Here is an 8,438-nt window from a genome sequence, read left to right on the forward strand (position 1 = left end):
TATGGCATCCATGTGTGTTCCTTAAGTGCCACTCTATCTTCATAGCCCCGCCCCACAGTTACCTGACTTTGGTAAACACAGTCCATCCCCTTAAACCTCCTGATCTCTCTGGTAACTGTGCTGATTTCTTTTAGGAGGGTGCAGGGAAGGGTGATATCTTCACTAACAGTAGTACGGACTGTGTGAAATTGGCGATGAGGAGTTGCAGTTGCACTATATTTGGATCTCAGAGAGGACGCCATTGGGCTGGATTCTGCAGAGAGCATTTCTATTATGAAAAGACAAGGAATGGTTATTGTGTGTACAAAAACACACACAAACTGTACAAACAACCTCTGAATACACATGCTACACCACTATTACTGAACCTTAAAAACAGGACAGTCATTCTGGGTTTAAACTGAGGAGCTTTCGTGTTACACTGATGGGGATTAGTGTTACACTCAGGAGGTTTAGTGTTACAGTGAAGCGGTTTAGTTACACTGAAGGGGATGAACTCAAAAGCTCTTCCTTCTTTTTGTGTTTTACCTTATATACAAAGTGAAGTTCTGGAGTGTGAGTGAACAGGTTTTAAACCGAGATCTTAAAACCTGTTTCTGCAGTGGAAACCACTAAGCTAGTGCAGGCACTGCTCTGGATGCTCTGGGCAATTAACTTCCTTTTTACTCTCTCTTGCTTGGATGTGCATAAATTATCCCAGAGCCTGGACCAGCCCTCAGTCAGGGCTCAACTGATCCTGGACCAGCCCTCAGTCAGGGCTCAACTGATCCTGGACCAGCCCTCAGTCAGGGCCCCACTAATCCTAGACCAACACACTGTCACAACCTAACAATGAATGAATGAGGTTACACTTATATGACTGACAACCTAACAATTAATAAATTAGGTTACACTTATATGACTGACAACCTAACAATGAACAACCTAACAATTAATAAATTAGGTTACACTTATATGACTGACAACCTAACAATGAACAACCTAACAATTAATAAATTAGGTTACACTTATATGACTGACAACCTAACAATGAACAACCTAACAATGAACAACCTAACAATGAATGAATGAGGCCATACGTATATGACTGACTGTCACAGTTGGGCCCTCCCTAGCATCCTGTCATCGTGGTTTTCCTGTCTCGCGTATTTAGTTTGCTGCCGTGTTTCATTTTCTCCAGCTTTTATTCATTCCCCCTGTGTCTTGTTACCCCCATTAGTATGTGTATACATACCCTGTGCTACTCCCTCTTAGTTTGCTGGTCTTTGTGATTCCATGCCTCTGTCGTGATCTCTCTGCTTATGTTATTGTTATTGCTAGCCTCCGTTTGTTATTTGTAAATAGTTGTTCACACACACCAACACAGGGTAGCAAATTTTTACCCAACCTGCATGATTGATATGATTGATTGGTGTTTGATTTTCATCAGTGCAATTCCAGTGGTTACCAATCAATTTGCATATATTGGATCACAATTTGCATATATTGAATAATGTATGTTTGAATATACAGTGAATATAAAGTGTTTGCCTCCTTCCTGATATCTTTTTTTTTTTTTGCTTGTTTGTCAAACGTAAATGTTTCAGATCATCAAACAAATTTAAATATTAGACAAAGATAACACAAGTAAATACAAAATGCAGTTTTTAAATGAATGTTTTTACTATTAAGGGGGAAAAATCCAAACCTACATGGCCTTGTGTGAAAAAGTGATTGTCCCCTAAACCTAATAACTGGTTGGGCCACCCTTAGCAGCAACAGCTGCAATCAAGCCTCTGCGATAACTGGCAATGAGTCTTTTACAGCACTATGGAGGAATTTTGGCCCATTCATCTTGGCAGAATTATTGTAATTTGCTGGTATGTTTTGGATCATTATCCTGTTGCAGAATCCAGGTGCACTTCAGCTTGAGGTCATGAACAGATGGCCGGACATTCTCCTTTAGGATTTTTTGGTAGACAGCAGAATTCATGGTTCCATTTACCACAGCAAGTCTTCCAGGTCCTGTAGCAACAAAACAGCCCCAGACCATCACACTACCACCGCCATATTTTACTGTTGGTATGATGTTCCTTTTCTGAAATGCTGTGTTACCTTTATGCCAGATGTAATGGGACATACACCTTCCAAAAAGTTCAAACTTTGTCTTGTCAGTCCACAGAGTATTTTCCCAAAAGTCTTGGGAAAACATCAAGATGTTTTCTGGCAAAACTGAGAGAAGACGTTATGTTCTTTTTGCTCAGCAGTGGTTTTTGTCTTGAAACTCTGCCATGCAGGCCATTTTTTGCCTAGTCTCTTTCTAATGGTGGACACTGACCTTAACTGAGGTCACTTTTTAACACAGGGCCATGTAGGTTTGGATTTTTTTCCTCCTTAATAATAAAAACCTTCATTAAAAACTGCATTGTGAGTTAACTTGTATTATCTTTGTCTAATATTTAAATTTGTCTGATGATCGGAAAAGTGTGTCAAACATGCAAAAAAATAAGATATCAGGAAGGGGGCAAACACTTTTTCACACCACTGTAGTGGTGGAGATTTCATACACTAGTACGTTAAGAAGGTAGAACGATTACATAATCACTTCGGAAAACTGTATAAAAACGTGTGTTCTTTATGTGATTGTTAGATATATTCCGAACTATGTCCTGTTGTATGTAACATTGAGCTCATAAATAAATACTGGACCAGCTATTCTCTTCAATTAATTCTTGAGTCCGCATCTTTATTTTCTATTTAAAGTTTACTTAACAAAATTACTTGACTGTGGGAAAAATCCAGGAGCCACATTAATTGGTGGCCCGTACCACGGGGATCAGTTAGATCCATTGGATTAATTGTCAGCTGACCCACGCTAACGGCAGGACAAAGCTCCATCTGACAGACCACCCAAAGCTGCATTGTTCCGTGACCAGCGTCTGAATCCACACGCGTGCACTGTCCAACGTAAGCAGAATACCTGTTAAAATGTTCTGCATAGGTGGAATTCAGACCTCGTCCAGAAAGTTCGGATCTCAGAGGGGCTTAAGGGTGCAGACTGAAAATTAACGGACTGATTAAAACATATAAAATAACAAAAGGAGTAACAGAAAACCAGCCGGTGAAAATGAAAATGATTTCATAAAAATTTTTACTATAAACGGAAAATACTGAGAAGATTACGTAAAGAAGAATGCGCAGTGAATAAAGATAAAGTGAGTAAAGAGAAATACATAGAAATATAGAGAAATAAAGGGAGTTCCAGAGAAAATAAAAATGTGAAATGTGTTTGCTCCAGTTGTTTTTGTCTAAATGTTGAGAATAAAGAGAAGAATAATAGCGCTCGTGATTAAAATAGCGCTGAGATAAATGTTAAACCGTAAAAACTGTTTGTCTTCATGTGGCCATCGCGAGTTAATAGATTACCAACAATAACGTATTGCGTAATTATTTTCGGGTTATAATTAAGATTATTGTGGTATGGTCATATAGGGGCAAGTCACTAATTTAACCAAGGAAGTGACTGGATACACAGACAGAACTGTTTAAACGTGGTCAATATCTAATTATAAAATGCGTGTACGCAAACTATGTTGACGTTGTTTTAGTAATAAACATAATATAAAGTAAATGATAGCGGTACAGTATATGTAGCGGCCCTAGTGCCGCTGGGTGCGGAGCAGGACACACAAATTCTCTCGACAGAGACGGATGTTTATTAACACAAACCATACAACGCAGGCACTCACACATAACATAAACGGTGAACATGAATACACATCTAACAAGCGTGAACAACATGATCAATGACCAACACTGACGCACACACCAGCAGGGGTTTAAATATACACAGACACACACAACGCTAAACCAGGTGCAGGTGTGTGCTATCAAGGAGGCGCGTGGTTATAAATAAGATAGTGTGACTCCAACTGCACGTGGCGGGCGGGACCACGTGACCAGTGGCAAGGGGAGTGTTCCGTGACAGTACCCCCTCCCAAGGGGCGCGGCTCCCGACCTGTCCAACTCTGGGACAGCGAACCCAGGCTACCGTGTTTACACACACACAGACACAGCACGGCGAAGCCTGGTGCCCACCCAACACAAGGCAGGCTCGGAACCGCCAACAAGGGAGATCTCTCCATATGAGGGGGAAAGGCGGAGTCCATGCCTCTCCCAGAGCAAGCCGGTACAGTCCGTGGCGGGTCCACTGCTCCGAAGGTACAGCCATGGCTTGCAGCGTCGGCGACCTCCAAGGAGGGACCCAGCCTGCACATATAACATTGCACCCACAAACACCGTGGGTGCACAAAACAACAAACAGATGCACCTGTAGACACATACAAAAAGGCGTCTTGGCACAGCGCCCGCTTAAAAAGTACTGGACACGCAGAGGGGCACGTCAGCTCTGGCTCCGAACGTGTTACTCCCCTTAATGGTCCTCCCTTTGCCAGCTGCATTAGTAGTGCCCCAGAGGCAGTCCACCTCCTGGGCTATGGGTAGACCCATCCAGTACTCCTGGGGTGTCCACGGAAGCGGAAGGACCTGGGCTGTTTCCTCGCCAGCCCGGGACCTAGCCTGCACCACCAAACCGCTTTCACCACGGTCCCCGTGAAGCCACTCGGCTCTCCTTCCTCCTGGCTCGGTAGCCCCAGGACCCCCCAAGAAATTCCAGGGAGCGTTCTCCTCCTCACTCCAAAATGACCGCAAATTTGACTCGTGGGGCTCCATGATGACCGCGGTGATGGCGGTTGGTGGAGCCGGCTAGGTCCCCGGGCTAGCGAGGATAAAGTCTCTATTCTTCCTCCTCCATGGAAAGGCCAAAAGTACTGGAAGGGTCTGCCCAAAGCCCAGGAGGTGGACTGCCTCTGGGGCTCTCCTTGGGCGGAGGGCAAAAGGAGGACTGTAACGAGGAGTACATACACGGCAACCTGTGGTTCGCTGTCCTGGGGTGGACACGAGGTTGAGCCAAAGTGCTCTTTACTTTCCATTAAAGCAACGAAAAAACACTGGTTTTCCGAATAGTGATGCATAGAGTGGAGACTCGTAGCTCCGTAGTCCTATAATTTGCAGTGCTACCTTCCGGGACCTGTGGGTTTAAATAAACCGTGAGAGTAATGATTGACAAGAGACAGGTTTGTTGTTATAGAGGGCTGGCTAATTCCATATTGGTGAACAGAATTAACTCACTGAGCTCACAGAATTGGAGGCAGACACCTTTGCAGAAGGCTGCAACTGTGAAAAAGACAACTGCTGTGTTAAACTGGAAAGAGGAAGCTATGTCCAATCCCAGAAGCCTTCAGAGAGAGATGGCTCCAGTTGCATATCAGGTCTGGTTGGAATAAATGTTGGTTTGTGGAAAATTAATTGTTGATTGACATATGTCTGATTACAGAGAAAATTGCTCAATATTGGATACATGAGAGAGCAAAAGCAACTGATTGGTGGTTACCTGGTCGAAGGAGTGTAACACAAAGAAATTATCAATGAATTGGAAGCTTTTGAATGTTTTTTTGAGGGGCAGCATGAAATTAGAAAAAGGGATTTTCGATATGCTGTGGAAAAAGAACCACTGTATAAAACACTAAGACCTGATCGAGAGCTAGAGGCTGTTATGACAGGCACACATAATGCTTATGAAGTGATTAGTGAACATGAACGTGTCATGGGACGCTCCCCCCACAGGTCACATGGTACGGCCTGCCGCATGCAGGGGGTTCACGCTTATTTATGTAGCCACGCCCACCGTGATGGCATGCACCTGCACGGGGTTCGGGGTCCTGTCCATTTAAACCCCCGTCTGTGTGTGCCTCCTTGTTGGTCATTGCTGATGTAGCGTGCTTATGTAGTGGTTAGTTTCAGTGTATGTTAGCCCTCATCAGTGTTTATGTATTCCGTATTAATGTTCACGCTGTGTAAAGTCGTTTGTGTGTGTTCATGTTCACTGTTTGTTATGTGTGAGTGCCACCGTTAAATGTCATTAAATGTTTCACAAACCGAGGAAGTCTGTGCGTCCTGCTCTGCGCCCTGCGGCACTCGGGCCAGCCGTTACAGAACACGGATTGTAAGTCATTATACATATGATGCATCATGCTTATATTCGCCCCAGAACTAACAAGATCATACTAGAGGTTCATTCAGAATGGAGCCCATGGAGACACACAGCAAGTGAGGAGCATAAGTGAGTGATTTAAATGTATGCAGCAAGTGTAAATGTTAGGAATTGCAAGTATAGTTGTGTTTTTTAATGTTTTACCAGGGAGTTGTAGTAGGCCTTTTGCTGATACACAGAGGAGTGTGAGGGAGCCATTAGAAAGAGAGCACAAGTGGAAGGGAGAGTGAGAGCACACACACACACACACACACAAACACACACACACAACCGCCTGCAAGGACATACACACACATACACACACACACCCACGCATTCCACTGTAATAGGCAGATAGACTTGCTCACTATACACATTAGTGTATATTACTTCATTAAAAGTAGTGATAAGAAATAGCGGATCATTTTAAAAACAGATTATCAGTATGATATAGTAATACACAATGGGGACCAAGCCAAGTAGGCAACAAGTAGACAAGGAGATGACACCACTTAATATGGTCCTATCAGAAGGGACAGAAAGAGAATTAAATGACTCTTATGAAAAAATGGGACAAGATGACTAAAGAGAAAGAAAACCAGTGGCCAATGAGAGGATCTTTTGATGAAGATACCTGCCAAATTGTCAAAGACCTCATAGAACAAATGAATACAATAAATTATGCCTACATTCGGTATTTCTGAGCACGAGAATGACAATTACTCGTAATACCCATCTCAGTCCACATGAGATGCTCATGGGACGTCCCATGCCTGTTACTTATTTAAGGGGACCAACTAAAGGACCTAACTGAGAACAACTGCAAGGTAAACTGGGGGAATATGTCAAGTGCCTAACAAAGATCCTTAAATGGATCTTCACACAAGTAAAGGGTGAAACTGAAGGACGGAACCAAGAAATTTCAAAGGGACTGAAAGAAATATTACCAGGGGATTAAGTGCACGTGAAGACTTTCAAAAGAGGTTGGCAATGACACAGACCTGAAGGACCTTTTAAAGTGTTACTAGCAACACCCACTGCTGTAAAGGTGGAGGGACTTAAAGTGTGGACACATTTGAATCATTGTTCCCGGGCTCCGGATTTATTGAGACCAGTGCAGCATACAGAGTAACAAGTTCCTGCAACTAACCTGGTGGACATTCCAGACCAGTGACTCAAAGTGTCACTTGACAAACACCACCTGTGAGATCACCTACAGGCCAATTACAATTGGATTAGAAGCTTATCAGAAACTGTGAGTCAACCATGTGAAATCTTGTGGACATTGCTGGACTGTGTGGGGAGCGGGGTATGAACTTTATACTGTTTTTATTTGTTCTAACAAATTGACTGTAATAACATATCTTGCTATGCTAATCACACTGATGCAGAGGGCTTGAATCATACGATTGCTCCTAAATACACCAATCAGACCACTGTCTCAAGGTATGTACGCTGTAGACACAGTGTTGTCTCCTTGATGCAAACCCTGCTCATGACTTTGCATGAACAAAATATGTTAACTACTCCTAAGAAGTCAGATAACATGCGGTTGTCATATGTTGGGTATACTGCGCATACTCTCACCAAAGACAATTGCATAGTGCGCACTAAAGGGAAGCTTCAACACATTATATGGCCACTACGTAAATAAATATAACAGCATCCTTCCGTCCATGGCACCAGGTATAATTGGTAGAAATGAGACTGATATAAAGGCAGTGTGGATTAATTCCACAGTGTTTCCTGATTGTTGTGAAAAAGGCCCAAATGTGGAACATTTTACAGGGAAATGTGGTAGGATTTGGATTGTGGATTACACGGAACCTGTTAGGTTTCTACTTTTTAACAACACCCGTTATTTTGACAGCTCCAGTGGAACTTTTGTAGAACCAAACCTTGTTATTCATGCACATCTCACGCAGAAATATGATGGTGTCGTAATTCCAAATGTTTATTGGGGATGTGGGGGTAAGGCACCCCCCCAACCCCACACACCCAATCTATAGAGCTCTACCTCCATCTGCCATAAACGTTTAATTTTTTAGTTTGTAGCTCATTTTCATGGCTTCAAATGTACAAGGAAATGGACATTAACCTGCATAAAGCTTAATGTTAATGTATACAGACAATCACTAGAGATAAATTCTGGGCAGCAGAAATAAATGTTTGCAGATATGAATTAAGCGAATTAAAGAATGAGTAGTAACTACAATATATACTTGAGCTAGCACAAAAGACTGCAAGGAGGCTCTAAAATTACACAGCATCACAAAACACAACTTTTTTCAATATGTATACATATTTAGTTAAATTTAATGTTTTAATGTGTAGTTAAAATATTCATTGGTGTGTATATGTTGGTTCA

This window comes from Electrophorus electricus, chromosome 14, assembly GCF_041902795.1.
Source record: "Electrophorus electricus isolate QZ-2024a chromosome 14, ASM4190279v1, whole genome shotgun sequence".
Taxonomy (NCBI): domain Eukaryota; kingdom Metazoa; phylum Chordata; class Actinopteri; order Gymnotiformes; family Gymnotidae; genus Electrophorus; species Electrophorus electricus.